The 21,415-nt window shown below is 38.2% G+C and overlaps 1 long non-coding RNA gene across 1 annotated transcript in view; it reads right to left on the reverse strand.

Annotated features, from left to right (window-relative positions):
• Positions 1-1,194: 1,194 nt before the first annotated feature.
• Positions 1,195-21,415, reverse strand: part of LOC139081138 (uncharacterized) — a 106,664-nt gene continuing 86,443 nt past the window's right edge. Inside the window, exons 3-4 of the long non-coding RNA XR_011536191.1 lie at positions 21,220-21,282; positions 1,195-1,599 (exon numbers count right to left, since the gene is read on the reverse strand). This is a non-coding gene — a long non-coding RNA (uncharacterized lncRNA). The remainder of the gene's footprint in view (positions 1,600-21,219; positions 21,283-21,415) is intronic.

The following is a 21,415-nucleotide window of genomic DNA, read 5'->3' on the forward strand; positions in this document are numbered from 1 at the left end:
CATGGCCTAAGAAGCAGTGCATAGGTCCGTGCCCAGTATCCAAACCGTTGAACCTCGAGCTGCTGAAGTGGAATGTGCAAACTTAACCACTGCACCACCCGGCCGGCTCCTTATTATTTTTCAATAATACCTATACTAGTTGGTATGAAGTGGTATCTCATCATGTTTTGATTTGCATTTCTCTAATGATTAGTGATGTTGAGCATCTCACCCAGTTGTGACCTACGTCATTGTTTTGTTCAACATCTAATGATGTTGAGTTCATGTGTTTATTGGCCATTAGTATATATTCTTTGGAGAAATGTCTAATCAAATTATTTGCTCTACACATTTATTTTTTAGATGATATAGAAAAAAATGATAAGACCCAAACAAAAAATACAATTAATACTGACTTTCATATTTACCTATATAGTACCTTTACAGGATTCTTCACCTCTTTGCATTGTCTCAGGATACTATCTTATGTTGTTTTATTTCAGACTGCATGACTCCCCTTAGCATTTCTTGTAGTGCAAGTGTGCAAGTGACAACTCTCTTAGCTTTGGTTTATCTAGGAATGTTTTATTTTCTCCTTTGTTTTTGAAGGATAGATTTGTTGGATATAGAATTCTTGGTGGGCAGTTTTTTCCATTCCGCACTTTAAATATGTCATCCCACTGCCTTTTGGAGACCATGATTTCTGATGAGAAATGAGAGGTTAATCTTAGTGAGGATACATTGTACCTGATGAGTCTCTTCTCTCTTGCTGTTTTCAGTATTCTCTTTGTCTTTCAACAGTTTGATTATAATGTGTCTCAGTGTGGGTCTCTTTGAGTTTGTCTTACTTGGATATCTTTGAGGTTCTTGGGTGTGTAAATCCACGTCTTTCATCAAATTTGCAAGTTTATAACCATTATTTCTTCAAATATTCTTTCTTCCCTTTCACTTTCTCCTTTCCTTCTGTTAATCTTGTAATTCACATTTTAGTGTGTTTGATGATGTCCCACTGATCTCTTAGACTCTATTCATTTTTGCTCATTTTTTCTTTCTGTTCTTCACACTATATCATTTCAATTGTCCTACCTTCAAGTTTGCTGATGTTTCTCCCACCTGCTCAAACCTGCTTAGAAACTTTCTAGTGAATTTTTCATTTTAGGTATTGCACTTTTCAGCTCCAGATTTCTATTTGGTTAATTTCTAAAAATTTCTCTCTTTCTATTGATATTCTCTATTTGATGAGACATTATTCTCTTGAGTTTCTCTACTTCTTTGTCCACGGTTTCCTTTAGCTAGTTGAGCATAAATAAAACAGTTAATTTAGAATCTTTGACTAGTAAGTCCAAAGTATGTGCTTCCTCAGTGACAGTTTCTGTTAATTTCTTTTTTCCCCCTATGAATGTGACCTTCTTCGTTGTTTCTTTCCATATTTTGTAATTTTTTGTTGAATACTGGATATTTTGAATATTATAATGTGGTAGCTCTGGAAATCAGAATATTTCCCTTCTCAGGATTGGTTTTTGCTGCTTTCTGTATATTCCTTGTTGAGTGTGGTCTCTGAAATCTCTCTCCTGTTACCTTGTGGTCAGCTAGTGAGTTGACAGAGAGTTCCTCAAACTCCTGAAGTCAAAAAAAGAAATAAATAAAGAGTGATTGGAGGTGGAGCAAAATGGCAGGGTGAGCTGACCCGGGACTCTCTCCCCTCCAAAGTACAACAAAGGACTGAAAAAAACCCCTGAATTTCAGCTAATGAACCTAATGCCAGGACTCAGAGACCTACAGTATCAAAAGACAGAGGACGGAGCCCCTGCTGCCTGCCTTGGAGGAGCTGGAACCAGGTAGGAGAGAACATCGCTCCATCGTGTAGAAACTGGGATCGCTGCATGGGTCTGGGAAGGAGCGGGGGAGGGACTATGCGACCAGGGGATCATCTAGGACTCCCGCCGCCGGTACAGTGGAAACCCGCTGATGGGAGAAAGCTTCTGTGTGCAGGGACCCCATAAACCCAGGGCCCCAGGAGACCAGAGAACAGAACTGATCGAATCCAGATCAGTGCGCAAGAGAAACCGCCTACGCCCCTGCCCCGGCAAAGCACACTGGGCACCGCCATCTTGCCCGAAGGCAGAGAGTTCAGAACGTGTAGCACTTGACCCCCATCTAGTGGCAACAGGCTGTAACTGCAACCGAATTCTACCACCTTGCGAAAAAACTGTTCCTGTACCATCCAGCAATTTATAAACGCCCCAGACCAGAAGGAAAACAATAAAAACATAGAATTAAGTCCTGAGGACTTGGAATTAGGTAAACTAAATGAAAATGAGTTCAGAGCAGCTATAATAAAAAAACTCAATGAGATAGAGAGAAAGATAGAGAAACAAGCCAAGTTCTGGAGTTACTTCACAAAAGAGATTGAAATTATAAAGAAGAATCAAACCAAATTACTAGAGATGAAAAACACAATGGACAGATAAAACAGAATACAGATTACCTGAATGCCCAGGTAGACTCCATAGAAGAGCAAATTAGCATAATCGAAGATAGACAGGCTGAATGGTTCCAGACAGAGGAAGAAACAGAACTAAGGATTAAAAGGAATAAGGAAAGTATTAGAGAGATAGCGGATTCAACGAGGAGAAAGAATTTAAGGATCATAGGAATTCCCGAGAACGTGGAAAAGGAAAATGGAGCAGAAAGTGTGCTTAATGAAATTATAGAAGAGAACTTCCCAAATCTAGGGATTCAGGGAGAAATGTGTGTAGAGGAAGCTTTCAGATCTCCTAGATTTGTCAATGTAAAAAGACCTACTGCAAGGCATATAGTAGTACAAATGGCAAAAATGAATGACAAAGAGAATACTCAGGGCTGCAAGACAAAAGTGAATTACCTACAAAGGAGCTCCTATCAGACTTTCAGCGGATTTCTCTGCAGAAACCTTACAAGCTAGGAGAGAATGGAGTGACATATTCAAAGCTTTAAAAGATAAAAATCTTCAGCCAAGAATACTCTCTCCAGCAAGAATATCCTTCAGATATGAGGGAGAAATTAAATCTTTTCCAGACAAACAAAAGTTAAGGGAATTTGTAACCAAAAGTCCTCCACTACAAGAAATCCTCAAGAAGGCTCTCATACCTGAAAAAAGAAAAAAGGGAGAAAGGGGTCACAAACCACAGAGTAGGGAGACAGAAAAATAGAACCAGAATAGGATAGCAAATATTCAACTATAGTATTAGGATAAAGGTAAGGAAACTACCAAAGCAAAGACGATCTTATCACTCTAACTACAAACTCATAACACAAGTTGGAACAAGAAGTGAAAATAATAATTTAGGAGGGGAAGAGCAAAGGGACTAAATTAGTCTAGGCCAAGTAAGTAAGAGACCACCAGAGAGTAGACTATATTATACACGAGATTCTAAATACAAACTTCAGGGTAGCCACTAAACTAAAAAACAGAACAGAGACACAAAACATAAATAAGCAAAAATCTAAGAAACCCAGCATAAGAAATTGCAGTATCAAATGGATAGGATAAAGCACACAGGAAGAGAAAAGCAGGAAAGCCAGATAATGAGCAACAGATTGACAGCTTTAAGTCCACATGCATCAATAATCACTCTCAATGTAAACGGATTAAATTCTCCAATAAAAAGACTCAGAGTGGCAAAATGGATTAAAGAACAAGATCCAACAATTTGTTGCCTCCAGGAAACACACCTCGGCCCCAAGGACAAACACAGGCTCAGAGTGAAGGGGTGGAGGACAATACTTCAAGCTAATAACAAGGAAAAAAAAGCAGGTGTTGCAATTCTTATATCAGACAAAATGGATGTCAAAATAAGACAGGCAAAGAGAGACACAGAGGGACAATATATAATGATCAAAGGGACACTTCATCAAGAAGAAATAACTCTTATAAATATCTATGCACCCAACATAGGAGACCAAGGTTCATAAAGCAACTATTAACAGACCTAAAGGAAGATGTTAAAAACAACACAATAATAGTAGGGGACCTCAACACCCCACTCACATCAATGGACAGATCATCCAGACAGAAAATCAACAAAGAAATAGTGGAGCTAAATGAAAAGCTAAAACAATTGGACATAATAGACATATATAGATCACTTCATCCTAGAAAAGCAGAATACACGTTCTTCTCAAGTGAGCATGGAGCATTCTCAAGGATAGACCATATGTTGGGAAACAAGGCAAACCTCTACAAATTTAAAAAAATTGAAATAATAACAAGCATCTTCTCTGATCATAATGCTATAAGGCTAGAAATTAATTACAAGAAAAAAGCTGAGAAAGACACAAAGATGTGGAGACTAAACAATACACTACTGAACAAGCAATGGATCATGGAAGAAATTAAAGAAGAAATAAAAAATACCTGGAAACCAATGAAAATGATAACATGCCATACCAACTCATATGGGATACAGCAAAAGCTGTATTAAGAGGAAAATTCATCGCAATACAGGCACATCTTAACAAACAAGAAAAATCCCAAATAAGCAATCTTAAACTACACCTAACTGAACTAGAGAAAGAAGAACAAATAAAGCCCAAAGTCAGCAGAAGGAGAGAAATAATAAAAATCAGAGCAGAAATAAATACTATTGAAACAATATAGGTGGTAGAAAGGATCAATGAAACAAAGAGCTGGTTCTTTGAGAAGATAAATAAAATTGACAAACCCCTAGCCAGACTTACAGAGGAAAAAAGGGAGAAAGCTCAAACAAAATCAGAAATGAAAGAGGAGAAATAACAACAGACTCTGCAGAAATACAACGGATTATAAGAGAATACTATGAAAAACTCTATGCTAACAGAATGGATAACCTAGGGGAAATGGATAAATTCTTGGACTCCTACAATCTTCCAAAGCTCACTCAAGAAGAAGCAGACAATTTGAACAGACCAATCACAAGGAAAGAGATTGAAACAGCAATCAAAAACATCCCAAAGAATAAAACCCCAGGACCAGATGGCTTCCCTGGGGAATTCTACCAAACTTTCAGAGAGGATTTAATACCTGTCTTTTTCAAGCTATTGCAAAAAATTAGGGACGATGGAACACTTCCTAACACATTCTATGAGGCCAACATCATGCTGATACCAAAGCCTGACAAGGACACCATGAAAAAAGAGAACTACAGGCCAATATCACTGATGAACATAGATGCAAAAATTCTAAACAAAATTTTTGCGACCAGAATTCAGCAATTCATCAAAAGGATCATACATCATGATCAAGTGGGATTCATACCAGGGACACAGGGATGGTTCAACATCTGCAAATCACTCAACGTGATACACCACATCAACAAACTGGGGAATAAAAACCACATGATTATCTCAATAGATGCAGAGAAAGCATTTGACAAGATCCAACAGCCATTTATGATAAAAACTCTGAACAAAATGGGCATAGAAGGAAACTACCTCAACATAATAAAGGCCATCTATGACAAGCCCACAACCAACATCATACTCAATGGGCAAAAACTGAGTGCCATCCCCCTGAAAACAGGAATGAGACAAGGATGCCCTCTATCACCACTCTTATTTAACATAGTACTGGAGGTCCTGGCCAGAGCAATCAGGCAAGAAAAAGGAATAAAAGGAATCCAAATAGGGAGGGAAGGAGTGAAACTCTCACTGTTTGCAGACGACATGATCTTATATATAGAAAACCCCAAAGAATCCATTGGAAAACTCATAGAAGTAATCAACAACTACAGCAAAGTTGCAGGGTATAAAATCAATTTGCATAAATCAGTAGCATTTCTATATTCTAATAATGAACTAACAGACAAAGAGCTCAAGAACACAATACCATTCACAATTGCAACAAAAAGAATAAAATACCTTGGGGTAAATTTAACTAAGGAAGTGAAGGACCTATATAATGAAAATTACAAGGCCTTTCTGAGAGAATTGGATGACGACATAAGGAGATGGAAAGACATTCCATGTATATGGATTGGAAGAATAAACATAGTTAAAATGTCCGTTCTACCTAAAGCAATCTACAGATTCAATGCCATCCCAGTCAGAATCCCAATGACATTCTTTACAGAATTAGAACAAAGAATCCTAAAATTCATATGAGGCAACAAAAGACCCTGAATTGCTAAAGCAATCCTGAGAAAAAAGAACAAAACGGGAGGCATCACAATCCCTGACTTCAAAACTTACTACAAAGCTACAGTAATCAAAACAACATGGTACTGGTACAAAAACAGGTGCACAGATCAATGGAACAGAATTGAAAGCCCAGAAATAAAAACCACACATCTATGGACAGCCTATCTTCGACAAAGGAGCTGAGTGCATACAATGGAGAAAAGAAAGTCTTTTGAACAAATGGTGCTGGGAAAACTGGAAAGCCATATGTAAAAGAATGAAAATTGACCATTCTTTTTCACCATTCACCAAAATAAACTCAAAATGGATCAAAGACCTAAAGGTGAGACCTGAAACCATAAGGTTTCTAGAAGAAAACGTAGGCAGCACACTCTTTGACATCAGTATTAAAAGGACCTTTTCGGACACTAAGTCTTCTCAGAGAAGGGAAACAATAGAAAGAATAAACAAATGGGACTTCATCAGACTAAACAGCTTCTTCAAGGCAAATGAAAACAGGATTGAAACAAAAAACAACCCACTAACTGGGAAAAAATATTTTCAAGTCATATATCTGACAAAGGCTTAATATCCAAAATATATAAAGAACTCTCAAACTCAACAACAAAAAAATCAAACAACCCGATCAAAAAATGGGCAGGAGACATGAACAGACATTTCTCCAAAGAAGATATATGGATGGCCAATAGGCACATGAAAAGATGCTCATCATCGCTGATCATCAGGGAAATGCAAATCAAAACTACACTCAGATATCACCTTACACCCATTAGAATGACAAAAATATCTAAATCTAATAGTAACAAATGTTGGAGAGGTTGTGGAGAGAATGGAACCCTCATACACTGCTGGTGGGAATGCAAACTAGTGCAGCCACTATGGAAAACAGTATGGAGATTCCTCAAAAAATTAAAAATAGAACTACCATATGATCCAGCCATTCCTCTACTGGGTATGTATCCAAAGAGCTTGAAGTCAGCAATCCCAAAAGTCCTATGCACCCCAATGTTTATTGCAGCATTATTTACAATAGCCAAGACATGGAAGCAACCCAAGTGCCCATCAACAGATGAATGGGTAAAGAAGTTGTGGTACATATATACAATGGAATACTACTCAGCTGCAAAACAGAATAAATTCATCCCATTTGCAACAACATGGATGGACCTTGAGGGAATTATGTTAAGTGAAATAAGCCAGTTAGAGAAGGATAATCTCTGTATGACTCCACTCATATGAGGAATTTAAAAATGTGGACAAAGAGAACAGATTAGTGGCTACCAGGGGAAAGGTGGGGTGGGGGGTGGGCACAAAGGGTGAAATGGTGCACCTACAACACGAATGACAAACATTAATGTACAACTGAAATCACACAAAATTGTAACCTATCATTAACTCAATAAAAAAAAAAGAAAGAAAGAAAGAGGGAAAAAATCTATCTTGATTTTTGCAGACGGGTTCTGTGTTGGGGCACTCCTTCAATGCTTAGCCAGTCCGTGTACAACTTTGACTTAGTCTTTCTTCCTGCTTGCGCTAAGCCTAAATTTCAGCAGGAAGTAAAAGCTCAGGGCTTTCTCAGGTCTTTATTGAGCATGCAACCAGCCCTGGGCATGTACATGTCTCTCTATATTCCCTGTTACAGTGGGTGCTTTTTAAAGCCCTTATTTCCCAAAGTAATTCTCTCCTCAGCTTTTCCTCACATGCTTTTAGCATGCCTACTGTTTGCTGAAACTGTAATCTTTTGCCACAGACAGTAGTAACTTGTTCATTTGCCTTCAATGTTTTCCAGAAATGCCCTCCCTTTAGCCACTTTTCCAATCTGAAAGTGTTCTGAGTTAGGTGAAATAAAGGCAAGTGTGATGCATTAGTCCTTCAGAATGCCTTCAACAGATCAAAAGAGAGAAACACAATTCCTTGAGAACAAGGTCTGCTCTGTTCCTTCTTGAACCAGATACCCATAACAAGAACACAGGTTGCCATCTTTCAGGCTGACACTGCACTGGGGAGGGTTTTGAGGCAAGGCTAAGTTAAAACTCCACAAAGTTCTCCTACCATGTTAGTGTGGACTTTTTCTTGATTCATCTCTCACTTGGTTACTGTAAACTTTTGATTATTTTCCAGAGTTCTGACAAATTTGATTCAAACAGCTTTTTTTCTCAGTTTTCGTTTGGTGTTTCTGAGAAGTAATGGGCCCTTGGAGCTTCCTACTCTTCCGTTTTCACTAACATCTGAAACTTTTAATGATTTTTGAACAATGAGTCTCCTATCTTCACTTTGCACTGGGCCATGAATATTATGTAGCCAGCCCTGCCTCTAAAAATTTTTAACCATCTCTGTAATTTTTCTGCCTCTGATACTTGTCACTCTTGAGCATTCCTATAAGTAAGCCCATGCAGGCCTCTTTCTCTGGTTCGGGGATGGCACTGAACTAAAAATCATCACAACTCTGAGAATGCATGCCCTCAGTAATGGTGTGGATAATATAAACAATATTCTCATGTCCAAGATCAATTTTTTGCAATTTCTGAGGTAGCTTTTGAAACTAAGGAATAACCCACAACTAAATTTGCTAAATCCAACTAGGATCCTGGCCATTGCCTCAAAGAATGTGGATTTTCAGTTCACTGTTGTTGTATTAGAAATGAGCTTATAGATCAGTTTACATGGGCCTCCCTCCTTAGCAACTTCCCAGGGAACTCTTATGTAGTTAATGATCCTGGACACCTCAAATAAAATAAAGTCTCACTCTCGTTATTGTTCATGAAACCCCACACCATACATTTCTTCCTCCTCTTCCTAAAAATATGCAAAGGCTCTAATTCTTCCTAGGGTGGCTCCAGGCTTTTCCTAGTCTTAATTGTAGCCAGTAAGTACTACCACCACCGAGAACAAATTATAGTATAAGATGGGTTAATTTCTACTCCACTTTGTATCAGTTAAGATGCTTTCAACTGCAAATAGCAGAAGACAAACACAAATGGCTTAAATTATGAGGAAATTTATTATCTCACATATCAAGAACTTCTGAGATAGGATGGTTTCAAGTATTGTTAGTTAAGTGATTCATAGCACCATCAAAGACCCCAAATTCTTTCCATGTTTCTACTATGTTATCTTTACTGTGTTGATTTGTCTTCTAAAACCAACTTTCATCATGATACCATAATAGTTGCTACCATAGGCATAGCATGTAGATGGCAATATTCCAAAGTAGAAAAAGGTCTTTCTCCTCAATCTTTGTAAAGATAGAGCAATTATACTCAGAAGGCACTTTTGTAAACCAATAACTGACTAAGGAAATGGAGTTGCCATGACTAGTTTAGACTAAGCAAGACTATCCCTCCCTACCACTACATCCATAGCTGAGAAGGGACCCAACCTCTCCTGAGGCATATAGCCACTGATAACATGTACAAAATAGGGGTTATGTTACCAAAGAAGAAGGTGTGTTGGAGAAGGAATGCCTTTGAGTAACTATTCTAGTGATTTAGCAGCCACCTGAAGTAATATGAAGGGAAATAGTAGACAAAGGCTTGAATCTTATCTAAGGGTACTAATATGACTATTATACAAATGGGTTGTACCAAGATTCACAAATTACTGTATGCTAGATGACCCCTGAAATGTAACTTTACATTTTAGGATGCAAATAGCATCAGCCAAGTGGTGTCCCACAGTATAAAACTTGTAAGTTTTCCGAGAGTGATGTCAGCATCACGGCAGGGTGAGTTCTCCTGGCAATCTCTCCACTCCAGCATACAATGAAAAAGACATTGATACTCCAACAGAGGACATCCACACATTGGAGGGTGGAGAGGATGGAGCCCCACCTTGGAGGAGGTGGAATGGGGTAAGCAAAAACTTCACTCCCTCCCCAAAAGACTGTGATCTGGGACTGCATGCAGCATCCAAGAGGGAAGGAAGATGGGAGGGGACTCACGTTTGTGGGAACATTAAAGATCCCTTGCAGCCTAGGGGAAAGACTCTACTGAGGTGAAAGCTAATGCAGGGGTGACCTCATCAAGCCAACACCCCAGGAGAGCAGATAGTGAGAGCAGAGTGAGTAAGCCCACAAGGGCATGCAGAAAAAAGCATCCCTCCTCCCCCCCCCCCAGCACTGGCTCCAGTGCCTGGGATCTCAGCAGAATGCAGAGGGCTCAGAATACATGGCTCTTGACCCCCACCCAGTGAGAATAATTGGTAACTGCAACCAAACAATACCAGGATGCGGCAGAACAAAACCACTCCCTCTAGCAGTATCAAAAATTATATTATATCTCCAGACCAGAAAGAAAAAGACAAGTACCCAGAAATCAGTCCTGAAGACAGAGAAATATGTAATCTAAATGACAGAGAATTCAAAATAGCTATCATCAAAAAACTCAAGTTAAAAGAGAATGTAGAGAAAAAATTAAAGGAGTTCAGGAGCTACTTCACAAAAGAGATTGAAACTATAAAGAAGAATCAATCAGAAATATTGGAGATGAAAGACATAATTAATGAGATAAAACAAAAGCATTCCCTGAATGCTTGAGCAGACATCATAGAGGAGTGAATCAGCATAATCAAGGATAGACATATTGAAATACTCCAGATAGAGGAGGAGAGAGAACTAAGACTAAAAAGAACTGAAGAAAGTCTCTGAGAAATATCCAACTCAATTAGGAAATGCAGCATAAGAATTATAGGTATTCCAGAGGGAGAAGAGGAGAATGGAGCAGAAAGCTTGTTCAAAGAAATAATAGTGGAGAACTTCCCAAACCTAGGGAAATAGATGGAAATCCATGTGGAAAACGCTACCAGACTTCCTAAATATGTCAATGTAAAAAGGCCTACTGCAAGGCATATAGCAGTGAAACTGTCAAAAGTGAATGACAAAGAAAGAATACTGAGGGCAGCAAGACGGAAGAAAATAACTTACAAAGGAATCCCTACCAGGCTTTCAGTGGATTTCTCTGCATAAACCTTACAGGCCAGGAGAGACTGGAATGACATATTCAAATCTTTGAAGGACAAAAACTTTCACCTGAGAATACTCTATCAAGAGAAAATATCCTTCAAATATGATGGAGAAGTAAAAACATTCCTAGGTAACAAAATCTAAGGGAGTTCATAGCCACAAGACCCCTCCTACAAGAAATCCTCAAGAAGGCTCTCGTACCTGAAATAAAAAGGGATAAAGGGGTTACAAAGCATGGAAAAAAGAGGTAAAAAAGTAGACAAAATCACAAAATTGTAGCTATATATTAGAACAGGTTAGCAAATACTCAAGTATAACATTAAAGATAAAGGGAAGAAAAACACCAAACACAAAGAGAATCTTGTCATTTTAACCACAAACTCACAATACAAGATAGAATAAGATGTAATGAAAACAACTTAGGAGGGGAAGAGGAAAGGCACTGAATCAGTTTAGTCTAAGGAAATAAGAGGTCATCAGAAAATGGACTGTCTTATCTACGAGATTTCTGCATACAAACTTAATGGTAACCACTAAACAAAGAAGCAAAACAGAGACAAATAATAAATAAGGAGAAAACAAAGAAACACAACATAAAAAACTACATAACTTAATTGGTAGACCAAAACACCTGGGATAAGAAACAAAGGAAACGCAAGAGAACCAGAAAATGAGTGATAAAATGGAAGCATTAAGCCCTCATATATCTTTTTTTTTATTGAGTTAATGATAGGTTACAATCTTGTGAAATTTCAGTTGTACATTAATGTTTGTCAGTCATGTTGTAGGTGCACCACCTCACCCCCCTGTGCCCACCCCCCACCCCACCTTTCCCCTGGTATCCACTAAACTGTTCTTAGTCCATAATTTTAAATTCCTCATATGAGTGGAGTCATACACAGATTATCCTTCTCTTGCTGGCTTATTTCACTTAGCATAATTCTCTCAAGGTCCATCCACGTTATTGCAAATGGAATGATTTTGTTCCGTTTTGCAGCTGAGTAGTATTCCATTGTATATATGTACCACAACTTCTTTATCCATTCGTCTGTTGATGGGCACTTAGGTTGCTTCCACGTCTTGGCTATTGTAAACAGTGCTGCAATGAACATTGGGGTGCATAGGACTTTTGGGATTGCTGACTTCAAGCTCTTTGGATAAATACCCAGTAGTGGGATGGCTGGATCGTATGGTAGTTCTATTTTTAGTTTTTTGAGGAATCTCCATACTGTTTTCCATAGTGGCTGCACCAGTTTGCATTCCCACCAGCAGTGTATGAGGGTTCCTTTTTCTCCACAACCTCTCCAACATTTGTTACTATTGGTTTTAGATATTTTTGTCATTCTAACGGGTGTAAGGTGACATCTTAGTGTAGTTTTGATTTGCATTTTCCTGATGATCAGTGATGATGAGCATCTTTTCATGTGCCTATTAAGCCCTCGTATATCTTTAATCACTCTAAATGTAAATGGATTGAATTCTTCAATAAAAAGACACAGAGTGGCAAGATGGATTAAAGAACAAGACCCAACAATATGCTACCTCCAGGAAACACATCTCAGCTCCAATGACAAACACAGGCTCAGAGTGAAGGGGTAAAAGATGACACTCCAAAGGAATGGCAAACAAAGGAAAACAGGTGTTGCCATACTTATATCAGACAAAGTGCCCTTCAAGATAAGACAGGTTAAGAGAGAGAAAGAGGGGCAGTATATAAAGATCAAAGGGACACTCCACCAAGAAGACATAACACTTATAAATATCTAGGCACCCAACACAGGAGTACCAAAGTACATAAAGTGACCATTAACACACCTAAAAGGAGATATTAATAACACAACAATAATAGTAGGGGACCTCAACACTCCACTCACATCAATGGATAGATCATCCAGACAGAAAATCAAGAAGGAAACAAGGGCATTAAATGAAAAGCTAGACCAGTTGGACTTAATAGACATGGATAGAACACTCCATCCAAAAACAGCAGAATACACATTCTTGTTAAGTGCCCACGCAACATTCTCAAGGATAGACCATACGTTGGGAAACAAGGCAGGCCTCAATAAAGTTAAGAAGATTAAAATAATAACAAGCATCTTTTCTGATCACAATGCTATGAAGCTAGAAATTAATTACAAGAATAAAGCTGAGAAAGGGACAAAGATGTGGAGACTAAACAACACGCTACTTAACAACCATTGGATCAATGAAGAAATTAAAGGAGAAATAAAAAAATATCTGGAGACAAATGAAAATGAAAACATACCATACCAACTCATACAGGATGCAGCAAAAGTGGTACTAAGAGGGAAATCCATTGTGATACAGGCTTACCTTAACAAACAAGAAAAATCCCAAATAAGCAATCTCAAACTACACCTCCCTGAATTAGAAAAAGAAGAACAAACAAAGCCCAAAGTCAGCAGAAGGAGAGAAATAAAACTGAGAGCAGAAATAAATGCACTTGAAACAAAAATGGCAGTAGAAAATATCAATGGAACAAAGAGCTGGTTCTTTGAGAAGGTAAACAAAATTGACAAACCCCCTAGCCAGACTTACAAAGAAAAAAAGAGAGAAAGCTCAGATAAATAAAATTAGAAATGAAAGAGGAGAAATAACAACAGATACCACAGAAATACAAAGGATTATAAGAGAATACCACGAAAAGCTATATGCCAATAAAGTAGACAATCTAGAAGAAATGTATCAATCCTTATACTCTTGCAACCTCTGAAAGCTGAATCAATAAGAAATACATAATCAGAATAGACCAATCTCAAGTAAAGAGATTGAAAGAGTAATCAAAAGAACCCAAAAAAATAAAAGCCCAGGACAAGACAGCTTCCCTGGAGAATTCTACCAAACATTCAGAGAGAGTTTAATACCTATCCTTCTCAAGCTATTCCAAAAAATCAGGGAAGATGGAATGCTTCCTAACACATTCCACGAGGCCAAAATCACTCTGATCCCAAAGCCTGACAAGGACAACCCCAAAAAAGGAAAACTACAGGCCAATATTGCTGATGAACATAGATGCAAAATTCCTCAACAAAATATTGGCAACTCGAAAACAGCAATACATCAAAAAGATCACACATCATGATCCAGTGGGATTTATACCAGGGACACAGGGATCTTTCAACATCCACTAATCAATCAATGTGATATACCACATTAACAAAATGAGGAATAAAAACCACATGACCATCTCATAGACGTAGACAAAGCATTTGACAAGATCCAACAGCCATTTATGATAAAAACTCGTAACAAAATGGGGATAGAAGGAAATCACAACATAGTAAAGGACATATATGACAAACTCACAGCCAACATCATACTCAATGGGGAAAAACTGAGCGCCATCCCTTTGACAACAGGAACAAGATAAGGATACCCACTATCATCACTCTTATTCAACATAGTACTGGAGGTTTTGGCCAGAGCAATTAGGCAAGAGAAAGGTGTAAAAGGAATCCAAAGATGGAGGGAAGAAGTTAAACTCTCGCTGTTTGCAGACAATATAATCTTACATATAGAAAACCATAAAGAATCCATCAGAAAACTATTAGAAATAATTAACAACTACAATAAAGTTGCAGGGTACAAAATCAACTTACAAAAGTCAGTTGCATTTCTATACTCTAATAAGGAGCTTACAGAAAGAGAACTCAAAAATACAATTCCATTTACAATCGCAACAGAAAGAATAAAATATCTAGGAATAAATTTAACCAAGGAGGTGAAGGACTTATGCAATGAAAACTATAAGACATTATTGAAAGAAATAGATGATGACATAATGAGATGGAAAGAGATTCCATGCACAAGGATTGGAAGAATAAACATGGTTAAAAGGTCCATACTATCCAAAGCAATCTACAGATTCAATGCCATCCCAATTAGAATCCCAATGACATTGCTCACTGAAATAGACCAAAGAACAGCCAAAGCAATCCTGAGAAAAAAGAACAAAGCTGGAGGCATGACAATCCCTGACTTCAAAATATACTATAAAGATGTAGTAATCAAAACAGCATAGTACTGGCACAAAAATAGACACACAGATCCATGGAGCAGAACTGAAAGCCCAGAAATAAAACCACACACCTATGGACAGCTAATCTTTGACAAAGGTGCCAAGAACATACAATGGAGGAAAGATAGTCTCTTCAACAAATGGTGTTGGGAAAACTGGACAATCACTTGCAAAAGGATGAAAGTAGACAATTATCTAATGCCATACACAAAAATAATCTCAAAATGGATCAAAGACTTGAAGATAAGTCTTGAAACCATAAAACTCCTGGGAAATAATATAGGTAGTACACTCTTTGACATCGAACTTGAAAGGATCCTTTTGAATACCATGTCTTCTCAGACAAGGGAAACAAAAGAAAAAATAAACAAGTGGGACTTCATCTGACTAAAGAGCTTCTGCAAGGCAAAAGAAACTAGGATCAAAACAAAAAGACAATCCACCAATTGGGAGAAAATATTTGCAAATCATATATCCGACAAGGGGTTAATCTCCATAATGTATAAGGAACTCACACAACTCGACAATAAAAAACAAACAGCCCAATCAAATAATGGGCAGAGGATATGAATAGACATTTTTCCAAAGAAGATATATATATGGCCAATAAGTACTTGAAAAGATGTTCAACATCACTAATCATCAGGGAAATGCAAACCAAAACTACACTGAAATACTATGTGACACCTGTTAAAATGGCTATAGTCACTAAGACTAAAAATAACAAATGTTGGAGAGGGTGTGGAGAAAATGGATCCCTCATGCACTGCTGGTGGGAATGCAAACTGGTGCAGCCACTATGGAAAACAGTATGGAGATTCCTTAAAAAACTAAAAATAGAAATACTATGTGACCCAGCTATCCCACTGCTGGGTATCTACCCAAACAACTTGAAATCAACAATCCAAAGTAACATATGCACCCCTGTGTTCATTGCAACACTATTCCCAATAGCCAAGACATGGAAACAATTCAAGTGCCCATCGACTGATGATTGGATAAAGAAGATGAGGTATATATACACAATGGAATACTACTCAGCCATAAAAAGGACAAAATCATCCCATTTGCGACAACATGGATGGACCCGGAGGGTATTATGCTAAGCGAAATAAGCCAGACTGAGAAAGACAAACACCATATGATTTCACTCATATGTGGAATATAAACAAACACATGGACAAAGAAAACAGTTCAGTGGTTACCAGAGGAAGGGGGGTGGGAGATGGGCAAAGGGGGAGAAGAGGAGCACTTATTTGGTGACAGACAAGAAATAATGTACAACTGAAATTTCACAATGATGTAAATTATTATGAGCTCAATAAAAAAATCTTGTAAGTTTTCTGTGTGTATTATGAGTGATTGTGCTAGGCATTATTACCATTTATTAAATGTTTCCTGTTCTCTACTTCCCAGACACAGGCAAGATCAAACTTCCCTACCCCACCCCTTGGAGGTAAGACATAGCCACATGACTTGCTTTAGCCAATGAAAAATGGGCAAAAGTGACATGTATATCACATCTAACAGGAAACTTCAAGAGCTAGTGTATAATTTTCCCCTTCCTTTCATATTTCCATGGTGATCACAGAAACACGTGTAGTGATGAAACTTCCATCATCCTGGTTCCCTGAGTGTCTACAATGAACAAAATCTCTTGGTGAACATTTCCTTCAGTAGAGCATGAGCAAGAAATAAACTTTTGCTATACTAAGATACTGAGATTTGGGGCTTATATATTTATTACTATAGAATAATCTCACCTGTCCTGAGTAGTAACAAGGGGATGTGGGCCAACCATCTCTATCTGTTGTTAGAAGATTGACTGGATCCCAGAGATGCACTGAGGAATTCTCTCAAATTGGAAAAAAATTCTATTGGAGAGAATAATGTCCTCTTATTTTCCTTTGCTATGCATGATGTCCACTCCTTAGTTCTAAAACTGAAAACTTCTGGCTTTCTTCCAGACAATCTACTACTTACTGAACACAAATTATGGTATGTTGATCAATCTTAGGCTTTTTGTTTAGTAGCGTACAATATTCCACTCATAGCCCACTTTCCCCAAGATTGCTATGGATTGTGGTTAAATCAGGGATGCATAGAGACTTGAAGACTTGAATATAATATCCTAAATAAGAACTTTTAAAATATGGTCCCTTAAATGACTAATTCTTCTTGAATCTTCCTGAAAAGGTCAGGATCATATAACGCTATTTGATACTGTTCTAAATTCTATTCGTGGATGGAGCAAACCTTGCTTCTGGCTCATAGCTTACCTTTTAAAATCACTCCAATTATTGTTGATTTTCAGGTGTATGTGTGATGATAGTATTGTGGTTATGCTTTAAAAAAGGAATCTTTGAGGGTATTATGTTAAGCGAAATAAACCAGACAGAGAAAGACGAACTCTATATGACTCCACTCATAGGTGGAAGTTAACATTTGGACAAGGAGAACTGATTGGTGGTTACCAGGGAAAAGGGGGGTTGGGGGGAGGGCACAAAGGGTGAAGTGGTGTACCCACAACATGACTAACAATAATGTACAACTGAAATCTCACAAGGTTGTAATCTATCATAATCTTAATTAAAAAAAAAAAAGGAATCTTTGCTTTTTAGAGATACATACCAAAATATTTATGGATGGAATTATAAAATGTATGGAATTTGCTTTAAAATAATCCAAAGGTTGAGGTAGGGTAGAGGGGTTGAGGAGGATGAGTAGAGATATAGAAGAAACAAGATTGGCCATGACTTAATAATTACTAAAGCTAGGTGATGGGGTTCATTTTGACATTCTCTCTGTTTACATATGTTTGATGGGTAGTCACTGACGTCAAAGTTTTCTAAACTCAATTCCCTGTCAGGCTTTCCCCACTTCCTCCTCCAAGACCCTCCTGGCTGGCCACATTAGAAATTGCCTCATGCCTGGCATGGTATGCACCAGTTGGTTCATGGAGTACATATAAAGAATGCAACTAAATCTAGCTCTGAAGGTACTGGTGTTAATAATGAATCAAAACCCTAAAGAGCTTGAAAATGTCCCCAGTGAATGCAGCACATTCTGTTCAACCTGTGGAGACTGATCCTCCCACTAGCAAAACATCCACAGCTGTTCTCCCCTCCATAATCCCTTCTATACTTTAACCCCAAGTTATCTGCACTTATGCCACAAACTCCCAATCCTAGTAGATCTTGGAAGGGGACAGATGCCATTCATAGAATGATTGAAAAATGATAGTACTGATACTGGCTCAACAGAAGGTTGATATAAGGGAAGCTATATTGTAGAAATGAAGCCATATTGTAACTTTGAATGACCTCTAACTAGCTAACCCAGCTGGATATGCACCCTCCAGGAGATCTACTTGCTCTGTAGATTTTATGACCCCTGCTTGTGTATGTACCTCCCAGCTGCAATACAACAATAACTTTATTCTTTCGAGTTACTTAAGAATGTGATGACCCCTGCACAGAGTCTATACTGATAGCCATCATCAATGACAACTGAAAGATCTGGTGTGGCATGTCCCAGTCTGTAACACAAGAGGGTCAACATTCCCCCCTCCATAACCCACTGGCCTATATAACTGCTTTGAGATTTTGTGGCCCCCTTAAGATGGTTCTTTAGGACGCTAGTCCACCATCTTCTGATTTGCTAGCTTATCGCTCAATAAAGTGTCCTTTCTCTGCCACCATCTTGCCTCTTGATGGATTTGCTTTTGTCTCACGGTGAGTAGATTGTGCCCTTTGCGTGGTAACAGTATCTGGGGATTTCAGTTAAAGATGTTGGACCGAATATTCCAGAAAACTCACAAAAATGACAGCAACAGGATATTATGAAGGTATAAATCTACTATGATCTAGAACAAGGGAGACAAATAACAGCAACCTAATTTGAGAAGAAGGGAACAATAAAATTGACTTTTCACACCTGAGAAAGCTGAATCCCAAGCAATGGAGAAAACTGAAGAGTAATCCAATTCACCCTGAGAAATCCCCAAAGGGGTCAGGAATTGGCAGCACTTTTGAAAGTGGGAATGAAGATGGTGATAAAAACTGGAGGGCTGATTGTCTAAATCTTATCTAAAATCACTTAGATCCCTGGATCCCCACCCCACTGAGCACAGCCAGTCAACTGCTTTTCCTCCATCTTGGCTAAAGATTGGAGATTCATTCTCTGGAGAGGGCAAAACAATTTCTGGACCAGGGCACCCTGGCACAGTTGAAGTGAGGAGCACTATACTTAAAACAGTATAATTCATTTGTATGAAAGTTTACATACTCAATGTTTTGTTCCTGTTGTTTTGCTGAGGAAGATTCGCCCTGAGCTAACATCTGTTGCCAATCTTCCCCTATTTTGTATATGAGCTGCTGTCACAGCATGGCCACTGATAGACGAGTGGTGTAGGTCCGGATCCAGGAACCAAACCTGGGCTGCTGAAGCAGAGTGCACCAAACTTAACCACTAGGCCACTGGGGCTGGCCCTACCTACTCAGTATTGACACCCACCTCACCCCAGTCTCTGAGATTACTGATGGACTTACTACAGGGGAAAGATTGGAAGACTCTTTTGAGGGGAACCTGATCACTTCAACAGAAAAGACAAAAAGATAACGATGTGGGGAGTTCCTCAAAGAAATGGAGCAATCAAAATACCCTAGTGAGTAAATGAGTCTTTAAGTTCCACTCACAAGCACAGAGCTTCCAATCAGCTTTCTAGTATTCCAGCCTTAAATACAAGTAGACAACCAGGGATCAACATGCATTTGTGGAAATATGAATGTGAATAATATGAAAGAGAGAGGCCAAAATCAACAAACAGAGGAAGTACTTTGGAGGAAACAGGCCATTCATGGAAAGGGAAACTTAAAGAAATCTAAAAACTCCATTTCTCTAACATTTCCTTAGCATATTTATTCCATAGTTGAGTCTTCCTCCTCTGGGACACACTTTATCACTTTAGCAAAATCCTGAGCCATCTCCAGATCTGGTGTGTGCTGGGGTATTCTTACCTCTACTAAACTGCTCCTATATAAGCCTTACCTTTCTAGAAGCAATTGAACTTTCTGTAAAAAATTTGCATCACAATTAAATATTTAGGAATAAAGGGCGATGACAACTATAATTTACTCTTAAATGGTTTAGTAGTAATAACAATAATGATAATAATACCATAAGGTATATGGGAATTCCCTGTACTATTATTGCAACTTTTCTATAGAAAACCTAGAAATTTTGTGTTTACTTTACATTTACAAAAAAACTCACAAACTTTACATTTTTTAAAAACAATAGGTAAAAAACATTGTGTTAGACAACGCTTGCGTACACATAGCCCTATGCAAGCCCCCTTCCTTTGGGATTTCTCACAGGAAATCTTATTTACAAACTGCTCAACAAGCACAGTTTCCAGTTTTCCATTTGAAATACTACCTCTGCACCCAGTGACTCTAAAGGAAAGAATTCAACCCTCTCTCATCCCTTTCTTCCTGAGACAATGTTTCAAACACCATTACTGTTCATGCTGAGTTTATTTCAATTTCTTCGCATGATTTTTCTAACAATCTGGATGACAGAAATGGACATTTCTTGGCTCAGATCTATGGCATGTTTAGATTTAGGTGGAGTTGAGCACGACTCCATAGTTCCTTTACGGAAAAGTCCCCAAAAGGTAACCTTTATGAATACTGGACCCACGTGGCCCAATTGTTTCAGGGAGTTGTATTAAAAAGAGCTGAAGTAATTTAAAAATGATTTCCATTTTTATCTTATGTTCCTTTCAAAATATGAAATAGAATCCAATTTACACATACCAGCAATACTTTTTATATCTTCTCTTATTTTTCGATTTTCTTACACCTCCCACCCTAACATCTCTGGGGCCTCACATTTGCAAGAATGTCTTCAAATGCTCTGTTTTTTTCTCTCCTTCTCCCCCAAATCTTTTGGTTCTTTATTATGTAAATTAGTTTAACTTCTCTCTCTTCACATAATTCCCCTTCTTTGACCACCTTTGAGATATTGGCTTCCCCAGCTCATTTTCAATTTCTGCATCACAAAAGGTTCAAGAACTTACCTGGTAGGGAATTGGTCTCGTGGTTGGAGTTGCTAAACTGGAAAGACTGCATCTCTTTACTTCCTTGGGGGAGAGAGAAGAAATTGAGAATTTCGACACTTTAATTTTTTGCCCCTTCATTTAGGCAAAAGGAGAAAAAGCATCCAGGGACTAGCCCCAAGGGCAATCCAAATAATTCCACCTGGCAGTCTTTTTC

Source organism: Equus przewalskii, chromosome X (assembly GCF_037783145.1).
Source record: "Equus przewalskii isolate Varuska chromosome X, EquPr2, whole genome shotgun sequence".
Lineage (NCBI taxonomy): Eukaryota > Metazoa > Chordata > Mammalia > Perissodactyla > Equidae > Equus > Equus przewalskii.